Source organism: Anomalospiza imberbis, chromosome 1, assembly GCF_031753505.1.
Source record: "Anomalospiza imberbis isolate Cuckoo-Finch-1a 21T00152 chromosome 1, ASM3175350v1, whole genome shotgun sequence".
Taxonomy (NCBI): Eukaryota; Metazoa; Chordata; class Aves; order Passeriformes; family Viduidae; genus Anomalospiza; species Anomalospiza imberbis.
The window spans coordinates 122267848-122282263 of NC_089681.1; the positions used below are offsets into that span (position 1 = coordinate 122267848).

The 14416-nt window shown below is 35.1% G+C and overlaps 1 protein-coding gene across 12 annotated transcripts in view; it reads right to left on the minus strand.

Moving 5' to 3' along the window:
• HDAC9 (histone deacetylase 9) overlaps positions 1-14416 on the minus strand; it is a 460804-nt gene that overhangs the window by 393686 nt on the left and 52702 nt on the right. The window lies entirely within an intron of this gene.

The window sequence follows — 14416 nt, forward strand, 5'->3', positions numbered from 1 at the left end:
TCAAACCAGATGTTCAATACCTATAGTCATAATAAATACTAGATACAACATCCAAGCAGTAGTAATCTCTGTTTACTTGGAAGGAAAATTAAAAAAAAAAATCACAACCAAAAATCTATTTAACAGTAGTTTTTCTCATTGCTGCTTTGACTGAAGATAATAACATTCTGCATTAGTGGGAAGAATAAATTATCTGTATACATCATTAGTCAAGTTACCTAACAGCCCAAATCAAGCTTATTTTCAGTCAAGGGAGAGGACATTTTATTCAGCTACTTATACATCTGTAGCTGAATAGAGGATGCTACCTAACAAAAAAATCAGTATTTTATAGTTACTTCAAGTGACCAAGGGTAACGAGAGACAAAAAAGAAGCAAAAATTACTTTTTTTTTTAATTCATATGTTTAATTTTTACCTTAAAGCCATATTTGCTAATGTATTTTCATACATATGTTTGTATGTTTCAAGTTACAATCAGGTTCTGTGGAACTTATTTCAAATTTCAATTTCACTGCTGAGCCATGATTTTTTTTCTAATACATGATGTTTAACACCACACATTAAAGGAATTCTGAAAGAACTGACACAAAGAATTTCCACTTTTTGTAACAGTTGGGAAAAAAAATATAAACAACACATTTCCCTTTGTTTCTGTGCAATAAAATAAAATGGATTAAGATGAGCTGGTTAAAGCTGAGCCACAGAAAGAGCCCAAGTTATCTTTACATTTGTGGTCTTATGGTTTACTCAGTGTTTTCCTTTGGCATTTGTAAAGTACATCAGAGATTTAGTGCCTACACCCAGAGGTTTGAGTACTTGAGATAAATCATAAACCAGACCAAAGTTCAACTTCTCTCCCTACCAAGAAAAACTATCGCATCCCAAAGCCAACATGTGACTGAGGCCAGAGAAACTGCACTCTCTGTGTCCCTCTTCATCACCCACACACCATTCCCAGTCAGCAGGCTACAGAAGCTCTCCTGCTTCCATGAAAGAATGACCTGGCTACACAGCAGCAAGAACATGCCATACTTCACTTTCTCTCTCTTTCTTCCACCCATAGGGATTGCCCATCTAACCCTACAGAGAAGCTACATTTTGTAAGAACTTTCAATGTACCCACAAAATTCTATCACATATATATTGCCATTTCTTCCACAGGTCAGTTCTAACAGCACTATTGTTGCATCCCCCCAGTAACTTGGTATTCAACTGGATATCACCAAGCCCCATATGCCATAGCTTGACAGCACAAAAGACTTTACAATAGGCTTTACAATTAATTTCTACTATATTTAGTTACTAAGTAGACTCTGTGGAATCATGTCATTTCTCCTGAAATGACATGAAGAAACATGGAAAAACAACTGTGAAAAAACAGGATCCTCCAAAACATGGTAAAAACGTAATTGTGTAGGTTATTAAAGAAGACTTTACTCGGCAGGAGTAGAAATGTGGACTAGGTGATGCTACTGGTTTTTTATGCAATTTCATGGCATATGAAGCAAATACATCACATTGATAAACACATCATACTATTACTGCTGTATGTTTTCTGTACCTCTTTATCAAGATACTGTCCCCATAGTTTCACTTACCTGAAGGACAAAACATTTATGGAATTCCAACATATGCATTGGAGTAGCTTACACAGGCCATTCATAGCCCATCTGTAACCACTGCATCTTAATGCTCAAACTGTCCTTAGCTTAAGGACAGATTTTCCCCTCACTTGTAATGACTGCACTGGTGGAAAGGAATCTTTGGCTGTGGACCAGCTTTGACAGCTTTCCCCGGCACATATTCAGGGAACCTGGGTGTGGGCAGGTGGGTGTTTTTATCCAGGGACACCTTTCCCTTGATAGGTTGCTCAGAGCTTCATTCAACCTTGTCCTGAACACTGCCAGGATGGGGGTCCACAACTTCTGTGGGCAGCGTGTTCCAGTGCCTCATGATCCTCACAGTAAAGAATTTCTTCCTTACACCCAATCTAAATCTGCTCTCCTTCAGCTCGCATCCATTCCTCCTTGTCCTATCACTATATGCTCCTGTAAAAAGTCCCTCTCCAGCCCTCTTGTAAACATCTTTCAAGTACTGGAAAGCTGTTCTAAAATCTCCCTGAAGCCTTTCTTCACCAGGCTGAACAGCCCCAACTCTCAGCCTGCAACTATCTTGAGCTACTAAATAAACAACCTATTATTTTAACTTCCATGAAAAGCCTTCAACATTTTTTCATGAAAATTCACAAATTTGGGGTCCTTAGAAATCATCAGAGAAACCATGTTGGAGATTCTATTAGTACACACTGTGAGCCTCCTCTCAATCTGCTTGTGCTTTTCTGCAGATTACAGGACAGCATGAGGTAGTTACTTAAATAACAAAACAGGGATAAATTGCCAGATTGCTTCATATAAAGAAAATACTACCTGCAGCTCTAGAAGAATTAATTAAAAACTCCTTTCAGTATCTGCTGAAATCTCAGCATTCATTTGTACAGATGCTTACCAAGAAACAGTAAACTTTAAATACTGATAGCAAGTAAAAATTACTGTACCAGAGCTAGTGCATAAAGCTGTTTCCATTGGTCACAATATACATAACTAATACATATGCCACATGGCAAACATACCAGACATCCAGGCAACTAACAAATTTTGAAATAGTCAACTACAGTGCCTACTTCTCTAGTCAATCTATTTCTACATGGTTCAAATGTTGCTCTGTTTGGCTAGATGTTTCTACTAGGTGAACACCACAACAGCAGAAAAAATAGCTACATGTTTCATTTTAAAAAAACATTATAAACTCAGACATTTTTTATACATTAGGTGTCTATTTTTCTTCCAGTATGATTTTTAACTATATTATCCCTGCTCTCTTGGGAAATCATTACAGTCCTCATTCTTATGTAAAATAAAAACAAAAAAAAAATTTAAACTGTTATGATCTCCATTTAGACCAGTTGTTATACATTACTGAAATTCCATGAGGAAGTGTAACTTTTACAAATATGGACAGCTTGTTTCATTTCCCTAAGCTGTTTCTTTAAAATATCTTTGCATAAAGGGTGGGAAAAAAAAAAAAAAAAAGAGCAGAATCTGAAAAACAGTCTTCATATGGACAAAACAGAAATGGTTTCTTTTAAAAACTGACCTGAACATTTTGGTCTATTCAATGGACTGAAAACACTCCTAATTAATTTTACAATGCCAGGACTGCACATTCCAAAGTGTGCAGTACATGCTACAGTGTAGCCCTTCAGCTACGCAGAGGACTTTGGTTTTCTAAAAGTTCCTTTTTGAATAGAAAAATTCTTCCAGTCTCCCTGTTCCCAGAGTCCATGCATCCTGAGGCCAAGAGCTCCATCAGAGGAAAGCTTGAGAATGATACACATCACAGGAGACTCAATGCCAGCTTTCCTTTTTGGGAACACCTTGAGGCTTCTTCAACACACAACGACTCTGAGACTAAACAAGCACTAAATTAAACAAGAATGCTCTTTATCCTGTGTAGGGTTACACAAGGAGCAAATTTACTTTACAAAGATGGCTTATTTTCAGAGTCTAGGAGACAAATGTAACTTATGTCTAGATCACTGCTGGTACAGGCCCCTCAAGCTGTTCCTGGATGGAGCCACTCCAAGAAGGTTCAGCACTGCCTCCTCCATGAGTGATAGTCACAATGAGTGATAGAGCATCTCTCTACATTCTTATGTTACTCATCTTCCACAGCCAGAACAGAAACTAATTTGGTACTGATTTGGTCTTACCTCATGGATCCTTGCTATGTGAAAAGACTCTGAGCATGCTGGAACTTCCAAAGTTATTTTACATGTTTCCTAGATAATGTTTTCTCTTACTGTCCAATATTCCATTACCTTTGATTATGTGATCTGGGCCATTGCTCACAGTTTGACTTAAAGAAGAGATGACCAAAGCAAGATGAATGAAGCTGTCACAAAGGATTGACATCTGAAGTAAAACTCTTCAGTGAAATTTACTACTCATTTACAAAGCACACTTTTTGGGGAAATTTTCTCACACTTCGATCAAAACACAGATCAGCACCTTATGCACAAGAACAAATAACTGATGACATGTTCTACCTAACATGCTGTGATAATTATTTTTCAATGAAAATTACGAGTTTCATATTCACCCACAGGCATTTTCATGTGAAATTATACCACCTTTTGTAGCATTTTGTGGAACAGCTTTGAGTTCTCCATGCTTAAACACACATTGTACTTTATGACACATGGTCTAGACACTTCCTTTTATGTCATTATGAAAAAAAAAAAAATCAAGCAATAAGTCCATCTGTGATTCCATTGCTAAAAATGACTGTCACAGGATGCTCAAAGTGAAAAAACTGTAAACAAAATTAGATCAAACAGGATAAGAACCTTTTCCCTCTTTCAAATTCCAGAGTATGCAGCAGATATAGAAACAAGCCAAGATATTAGCATGTATAAATCCAATTGGGTATTATTTCTCCTTGAAGACTACACTGTTCAAACAAATTCAGAAGTACTAAAGTTGGCTCCCAAAATCCTCTTAGAATTTCCTTTAACTTCCAAATGACACACTGAAAATACGAAAAATGGCATAAAATGTGTTACAGAACTGGTGCTTGTGGCAGTACTTCAAAAAACTCATAGTGATTTTTTTTTTTTACTTACTTTTAGCCACTACTAAATCTTCAATTCTTAGTTTATGTACTCTGGATATGCCACTCCAGGGTTTTAAAGAACCTAAATATAGATTCTTAAAATGTGAGTCAGAAAAATTAAAAAAAAAAAAAGAAATATGAATTCTCTGGTCAATTTAAAAAGTGTTGACCTGGTATAGCCAGAAAGTCTAGGTTTATGCCTGCAGGAGGAAAAAATGGTGCAGAAAATAACAGACTATAAGTCTGTTATTTCAGTGTGGGTGCAGAGAAAAATAAAGGATAAGTGTTGCTGAAGTGACTCTACAACTACTCTTTATCATGTTTTTAACATATGGCATGGATGCACAAAGCTTCAAATGAGGAGCATTTTGTGAGGAGCTTTTTTTAAAATGACAGGAATAAAAAAGTAAAATAGAGTACTAGGAACTTCTCTACAAAGGGAGCACCATACAAAACAGTTTGTTCTCCTTCATTAAAGAAAAGTGTCTTCCAATTTCTCTCCAAACTCAATATTCTAACTGTTGATTTTGGCCAGAATGCCTCAACAAAACTGCTCCCTAGATGTCCAGATTTCACAGTTTTAGTGGCTGGTGATATTTTTGTATTCTCTTTCTTTCTTGTCTATAATTTACCTATCATTTAAGTTTCCAGGCTCCATTTGAAGTATTAGGCTGAGATCTGGACATGTATGAGCTATTCCTCTGCATACTTAGTTACACAGAAAAGAAACCAGGGTATGTAGCCCAGGAACTGCAAAACATACCAGTAAATATACATGAAACAGATCCCAGACATACAGAAAGATCATGAAAATCACTAGGATTTGTTTTACTTTAATTTTTATTTCTAGAAAACAGCTCCAAGCACCAACTACAAATTTGTGCATTAAAGCTTTAACAGCAGAAATACTATCTTACCTCCTATACTTCCCTTTTTTTGGCACTATTTTAAATGCTGGCTCAGAGGAAAGTGATCCCTCTTTTTCACGGAATTGTAAAGGCAGGAGCTAAAGCTACTATATTTACTTTGTCTCAATACTTTCAGAGTACAGAGAAAATATATGGGGAAAAAATCCAGAGAATAAAAATCTCATAAGGATTTCTTTCTTAGCCTTTTATCCTAGTTTCTTAATAATTTTTGGTCTCAATTTTGGAACCATCTCCTTTTGGAACATTTTCTGCTCATTCTTCCCCAGGAATAACAACACAGGTACTTTGTAGTACCATGAGAGAAGGCTGGCTATTCAATGATTAGGAGAGAGGGAGGAAGACAAACAGGTTAAAAATACATACATTGAGTGATTATATGACTCCTGAATTCTGTGTGTTTATCCTTTGCCAACATTTTTCCTCTTCTGAAACAGAAATTGTGCATGATCATGCCTTTCCTATAGACAGCAAACAGCATGTACATTTTTGAAGCACAAATGGCTCAGAAATGACAAAAAAGTTTTACCCCAAAACCCAATAAGAATTGTTTTTTTGTTTTGCCAAAACTATCCTAAAGTCTAATATATTCTATCTGGTACATCCTGAACAGCAGAATTTTAACAATGAAGATTTCATTTTACGTAATACCTTTGAGGCTTTCAAAGCTCAATCAGCTCAATCTATTCAGTCAGTTTTGCATTATGCAGAGCTTGACGTGGATTTTATTTGGTAATGCCTTAGGTTCTAGTTATTGAACATCTAACTGCAGCTTAATCTTCTAATCTCTTGTTCTGCTCATCAGTATGACTTTTACATATGCCAATCTCTAATTATTTAAGGGGAAGCTTAAACAAAAAACACAGATGCAGAGGCATTTAAAGGTAAAGACTTTGAGGGACCTGGTGCACACTACATATTTTTATAAAGAAGCTAATCTCTTCCATGAAATAGAGCAACTTCTATGAGGAAAGTTTTAATCCTCAAAGCAATACATCCTATCTTCTAAACAAACTTTGCTATTATTTGATGAACCATGAAAAATTTTAAATGGCTGCACAAGTGATGGTACTTGAATTGTTTTCCAGTGTCTAAGCATACATACCTGCTTCGTCAAGTCACCTGAAAATCTCTTTCAGTGTTGTCTTAATTTTTAATTCTAACAAGAGACAGCTACATTTGGCTGACAATGTCTTTAAATAGTAAGCAAACACCATGGCTCTGCAATGTACCTTTCTTATAAGAAAAAAACCCCTGCAATTATCACTGTGTGGTACCCTGTGTATCAGGGTGCGCTGGAATATAAAAAGTGCCTATTATCTGTACTGCTACAGACTACAAAATATGCACCCCTAAGGCAGTACAGCAATTTACCAATGATAGCACGTCTTTAAATAACTATGTTAGAAAAATGAGCATTAAACAACTTTTAATGGCTGCATCTACAGAAAACTTCATGGCACTAAGCCACAGATCTTTCTCATCTGAAATTTATATTTAGATACATAATTTCTTTTGTCTGTATACCAATTTCTCATTGTTGCAGAACATATGCTCTTCCTCAAAATAACTTGCTATTTTTACACTATTACTCAGCTTCATACTTCCACAAAGCTGCAAGTGTTACTTCAGATAAACTTAGGGCCTTTTTGGCTAGTTTCCATGTTACTTTATTGACAGAGAAAAAGACTACCTAATGAAGCCTGTACCTCCTCCACTGAACTTCGGTTTGCTTTGGATGAGGGCAACAAAACCAGTTGTGTATCACTCCCCAGTTGACTAGAGGGGATGGAGGGGAGGAAAAAATAAAATTTTTTGCACATTTCCCCTCTGGTAGAAGTCCTTCAGACAGGAACAGTATCATATCCTACCTCTTAGTAACTCTGATGACTTCTTTTGTTATTTCAAGTATTTCTGAATGGAAAACAGTAGTGGTCCAAATTACACAATTATCTCATCAAAGGGTGGATGAAAGAGATTGTTAAACATTCACAAGATTTAACAGCACTGTTCACAAATATGATAAGCACCTAAGCTTTGATATGATACACTCAGCTAAAGCAATTCCAAATGTTTTCATTTTCCAATGCTAATTGCTATTTCCATAACAAATTGCTATTCAGATGTTCAGCAATATTTTTTAATTTCATAGCCATGCTACAGTACTACCTCTTCCAGAACATTTTTGCATCAGCTGTTATCATTAGCACACCAATGCCACTTCCCTACCTCAATCAAAAATATGACTGTACAAGACATACAACTCAGCAACAAAAAGTCTTATTTTATCTTTAGAAGTAATTTATTGCAATCATAGAGATATGTGGGGTTTGCTATGTGTTTCTTAAAATAGAGACACCTCACACACTTCATAGAGAAATAAAATATTTCAGTATTCTTCAAAATGAAGAAGCAGCAGCTTGTTTCCTACAAGCTGTAAAAAACAATTTGACAGTCTTCCTCTCCATGTTCATAATCATGATAGATTCAAATTTGTAAAGATAGGGATTTTAGCAGGACACATTAGTACTGGCTAAAACCTAGCTGAATTTCATTCTAGAGAACGCATACATTTCTTACCAACTATTTATTGCCTTCTCTTCTGTCCTAGAAAATTATTTTACACCACATTACATGGAGTTTAATCATATAAAGTAATACATTCTCATGCAAAAAAAACCTCTCATTTGTTTAATCACATTATTTGCACATATTCTACTCAATAATGTTAAAGTCTACAGAACCAGAAATTTATCATATAGGGTTGTAAATAGTTTCTAATCTAAAAACAATTTTAAAATTCTAAAAATAAAAATAATCTGAACCCTAGAAATGTATTGAATCCCAATTTTATAATATTTTAAGCCTAAAATGGACTTGCTTAACTTGGTGACTTTGGGCCACTGACCTTCCTCTGTAACTTGTCCCTCAGGAAGCTATAATATCTCTGTCCTGATAATCCATTTGTTTGGGGACTTTCTGAGAGGCAAGACATTACTTTCAAGAACTGCTTAGAGCTACAGGAAAAAAAAAGTTTTGGAAGTCTAAACATTGAGTGTAAATGGTGTTGCTTCATCACACAGTGAATGTTGTTTCTGGACATCCAACATGAATACACAATCTACCAAACACTGGGAATTTTCTTTTCCTTGAGCACATCTTACCACTTTTTAATGTCTATGGGTTTTAATCTATTTTCCCTATAATCCTCAGACATGGCGATTATTATCCACAGAAAAATGATCCTAAATTGTTTGTGACCATTAAGTAAAACTGCCAGGATGCAAATGAATTGTAAGGGAAGCAACCTCCAGCTGGGGAGCACTAAAAGACCTGAGAGCAGGAATATGTCTTCAACTGCTCCAGGAAGAATAAAATGAGAAGGTCTGACCAGTGTAGGTGTTAGGCCCACATTTGCCAGAAATAAAACTATACTTTTAAACCTGTCCTATCATTAGCTTGTTTTCTCAACACTAGCTATCCATAAGCTACTTTTACAGAGTTTTCCATATTTGTTACATGACTCCTGCTAAGGAGAGCTGCACGTGACACAGTGTGGATGCAAGGAGCTCTCAGAAGGAAGTTGAGGCTGTTCACTGGGAGGCAGGGAGGGACAGCAGTAATGTACTGACCTTCTGTTTTCCTTTTCCATACTCCACAGCATTCCACATGCTGCTGGTAAGTAAATTACTTGCTTTACTTAAAGCCATAAGAACAAAAGCAAAAAAGTGTAGTCATCATGTTGATTTAGTCCTCAGAAATCCACTCTCTCCTACAAACCTACTCTAGCAATTTATCTGCCTGGGAGTCAGCTGCGACACATCCTGGCACAGCAGGGCCACTATCATTTAATCACTATCATTAAACCACATGCAGCCACACAGACATGGCTAAGCTGCAGTATTCCTTGCCCCTCTCTGTCTCCCACTGGGAAATTAGCCTGTTCTCTTCTCACAGAAGCATAAGGTTAATACAATATGGTTTTGCTGCTGTAGTAGCGCTGGCTAACAGAATAAGTCTTTTCAGTACTAGACATTAATAGGTAGTTAAGAAAAAAATTCTTTAACACTGTTGTCTTTGCTGGTCATATTATGATAAAGAAATACTTTACCAACAAAAAGGGAACTCAAAAATCCATTTAGCAGCAGATATTTCTCTACATGTACATGAATGATCTTGTGGACTGAAATGGGTCCACCTGTAAATTCATAAAATAATAAGAATAGGGAAAACATTTGCACAATGTTACCTTGGTATACATCAGACATGCCTGAATCAAAGCTTGGTTTGAATTTAGTGCATTTGTTTGAAAAAATAAAACAATCCAAAAAAATTCTAGGCTGACATTTCTGACTGCATTTTTTAAAAAAAGTATTCTGGTCCATAGTTTGAAAGAGCTAATGTTTTGTCATTGAAGCTATTTGTTATTCAAAAGAGATGAAGCTGTGTATCTAAGAGAGCCTTGAAATACCTTGATAATAGTTTGCTACTTTCCATTAAGTGAAGATGAGCCAAGATCAGATTATAGTTTTTTTCTTAATAAAAAAGAAAAAAACAAACTACAAATCCTCTTAATTTAAGATTTAAGAAGTCAACAGAAATATGCTACAACTTCAACTGGCTGTTAGATGAAATATAAGGTAAGACCAATATCTTAGCTTTATCAGTATTCTCAAGCAGATGTCCAGGGAAAAGTAGCAACAGTACATATGTGATGCCCCCCAAATAGTCTTGAAGAGTCCAAACCCTTACCAAGGAACTTCTTGAGGCAGATATGATTGTGGTATGCTAAAAAACCTTCAGGCATTTCTCCTTAAATACTTGTTTACAATCCCTGTAGACTCAGGTTAAAAAACAAAGTGCCCCTTCCTTTATTTTGAACCTGTTCCGTACCAGCTTCCCTTGATACCTGTAAGTACCCACGGGAAGCCCATGCTGGAGCTGGCTCCTGGCAGCACCTGTGGAACCATGGAGAGAGGAGACAAGCTAGAGCAGGTGTGCTGGAACCCACCTTGTTCCTGAAGGACAGCACCCAGGGCAAAGGTACTCACATGAAAAAGAAAATTAGGAGTGAAACTGAGCCTGGAAGAAGGGAGGGATGACAGAAAGGTGTTTTAAAGGTTTGGGGTTTACTTTCTTATTATTCTATTCTGGTGTGACTATGATTATTTTAATTTCTCCAAGTGAGTCTGATTTGACAGTGACAGTCATTGGTGAGTGATCTCTCCCTGCCTTTATCTCTGTGCACCAGTCTTTCACTTTATTTTCTCTCTCCTGACAAGCTGAGGAGGGGAGGGATAGAGCAGCTTTGGTGGGCACCTGGTATCCAGTAAGGATCTACCCACCACAACTGGCAAAACCCTGACATCTGACACCTAAAAAGTCAATTTGATCAAAAGCAGACTGTAAAATACCTCCAGAGCTGACTAATTCCATGTACTTGAATTATCAAAGTAAGCCAAACAAAATAAAAAAATAAAAACCTAACCAAACAAAAAGCAATAACAAAGAAAACCCAGAATATTTGAATCATTATTTGATTCACCTGTCTGGGACTCACTCTCCTCATTTACTAGAGCTGATCCTTAATGATTTTGTTGTCCAGTTCTGCTGGTTCTTTAAAATTCTGAAAATACAGCAAAACTTTCAGATTCTTGTAAGACAGTACATCAGGATCTTTGACTTTACATAAATTTTGGCCTGCTATGAAAATTAACAATTCTTCAGATGAGAGCCTGGTCTGGTTACCTGTCCAAAAAAATGTGCTGTTTGAATCTCTATGTTACACATTATTGTGATTGCATCTCTTATGTTGTAAAAAAAACCCCGAACCACAAACCCAGCATACTTTATATTTCTTGCATATATTATTTAAAAAGCTTGTAATGTAAAACAAATGTTTCTGGAAATTAATACTGCTTATTAAGGAAAGCATCTTTATCACAGTCCTACATTCACATTGAAATAATCCAAGAATTTGTCAATCACAAACTATTCAGCAGATACCAGAAACATAGTTTGGCATGCAAAGAAGTATTAGGAGTTTGAATGACACGTTTATTGATAAAGTATGAATATATTCATTTTAAGTGTATATTTCTACATCACAAACTAGATTTAGTTTTTCAGCTAGAGAAAACTAACTTTTTGTTAATGCATATTCAGCCTACTGTTATATAACCCTGATCAGTACTGTTAACTCCTGCAAGTCTTGCATTTTTTAGTAAAGAAATCTTCTATCAATAAAAAAAAGTACATTGATGTGTCAAAATTCAAAAATTTGAGTTTGATTATGAGTACAATTTAAGAAGTAGTTTATCTCTTCAAGCATCCAGGAGACATGTTAAATGCATGTTTAAGAAGTATTTGCATTTCTTTTACCTTTAAATTTTTGACATTTCTAGCAGATTAAAATATAAGTATGCAGGAATTGAAACATATGAAAACTCAAGCCCTATGAAACCATTTTCCAACAAAATTATTTTAATTTATTCAGTCTAGAAATGCAAATAAATCTTTTGAACACACTGAGCACGGAAAATTGCAATGAGACTTCAATATGATAATTATAACATGAGGGAGAATGTAGAGAAGTATTACTGTGGCATCTTGGAAATGAGAATTTCTAAGGCTACAGGCATCAGATAAGCACCAACAGGGGTCATAGTGCCTTTCTGTCCAGAAGTAGCAACAATAGTTTTCAAATATCAGAAAATAAAGCAAAATATTATAACTTATTCATCAACAAGCCAAATACACAATAACATAGGTTTTTAAAATTAAAATTATAGAATATTTATGATGTAAGAAAGATGAGGGCCACAGGTATGTCTTAGTGTTACTCTGGACTAAGAAGACTTGTGTGTGCTACAACTGTGTGAATTTTCATGTACTGTCAATTTGCCCCTTTCTTTTTCCTTACAGAGATATTTTATGTAAAAAAAAGAAAAAAGATCTGTCAGATGCATCAGATGCTTTATTTCTATCTGAAAGGAAAAGTGGCAACAATCATTTATTCAAATATATTAAGCTTTATAGAGGTATACAGAGAGTGGAAGAGCACTCAGAAGCAGACATAGAATGAAAAGCTACTGGTTTTAGTAGACATAGAATTCATATTTTCACACAGACCATCACAGTTAATGAAATTAGCTACAAATCAAGTATTAAAATACAAAAATAAAATTGCTGAAAATTTAATTATTTAGCATATATAGAAAAGACCAGAAAAGGGACGACACTTTCCTCTTCCATCATAAACATAATATCTTGGTTCTCAGAGGTAACAAAGAAAAAACCCACACTGATTTTTGTTGGCATTTCCTTATTTTAAAAATTCAATACTATTAAAGAAGTATGGAGATTTTTTTTTTCTTAAAGATACATATTTGCAGAAAACTGATTAAAAATTTATTCCAATGTTAATTAGTTTGGAGAGTAATTAATAGCTATACATTCACCCTAAGTAATATTAAAATAGTTTCATTTACTGAAACTCACAGATCTATTTCTTCTCTTCCTAATTTTTTTTTTTTTTTTGTGACAAAAGATATGGAAATCACTCAGAAAATTCTGCCATAAGATCAACATCCTTTCGAACACAAAAAGGGAAATGTATCACTTTCAAGGTTGTAAGGAAAGATAGAAAAAAGCAGATAACTGTACACTTCAACAGATACATTGCACAGGAGGGAATGTATTACCAGATGGAATAAAAAGCTCAGCACTTTTCCAAGAACTAGCCTGAGACTCTCATATCTGTCTCCTGGTCACTAGCTATGAATAGATACAAGGGGTTCTCTTGTTTATAAATACCAACATACATTAAATCAAAAAATTATGGTTTTGCTTACAGTAACATAGTGAGTTGAAAACAATCCAAAAAGTCCAAAAAACGCAACCACCAAAAATCCATGTATAAAAGCAATTCTAGACATTTCATCTTAAATGAAGAAGTTCTAAGGAATATCAAAATACTTGAAAACAATTCAGACTTACTTTTAAAAAAGCATGGTTAAACTAGTTCAACCCCATTATAGATACTCATTCTGGATTAAATTAACTCCATACAGTTTAGGTCACCTCCAAAAAAATTAATATAAATTAAATTAAGGAAGCTAATTTTAAAAGCATTCTGAACAAGGATTTAGTGTAATTTAATGAATCTGCTTCAAATCTGGTTAGTGTATATTAATTTTTCCCTGTCCTTGTGTAAACCAACCCAAAGATCCTGGAAAGGTTATCATGCAGAAAAACCTGGCTAAGTTTAAGAGTGCACCCCATAACATATGCAAGACAGTCTATAAGAAATGCAAGCCTTTATTACATCTTTAATTTTTTTTCTGCCTAATTTTTTTTCTTTTTCAAAGGGGACATTTGCATTTAAATTTTTAAACTTGGGGTTTTTTTTTCTGAGGTAAATCAATTTCTGTCTTCTTGTAACAGTGTTAAAATGAGGACAAGGATCTACTTTTAGACTAATATTAAAAGTAATCACAGAGGAAGATTTCCAACTAAGCCTAGAAACTTTCATAATAAACCAGCATTTCCACGTTTAAGGAAGTTTATTTTTATATAGGAAATTCATCATTTTCCAGGAAAATACAGGTTTTTACTCTTAAAATCTAAAAAGAAAGGGTGCAGTATGTGAAACCCGTAGTCATTTGCTGTTTTCAGTGTTCAACCCTTATTTATATGTAGGCATAAAGCAATCTTAAACATGGTAAATTAACACGCTAATTGAATTTCACGTACAAATTCAAGCGGATAGTAAGATATTCTAAAATTATGCATTTTTTACAGGGAAGACTAAGATTA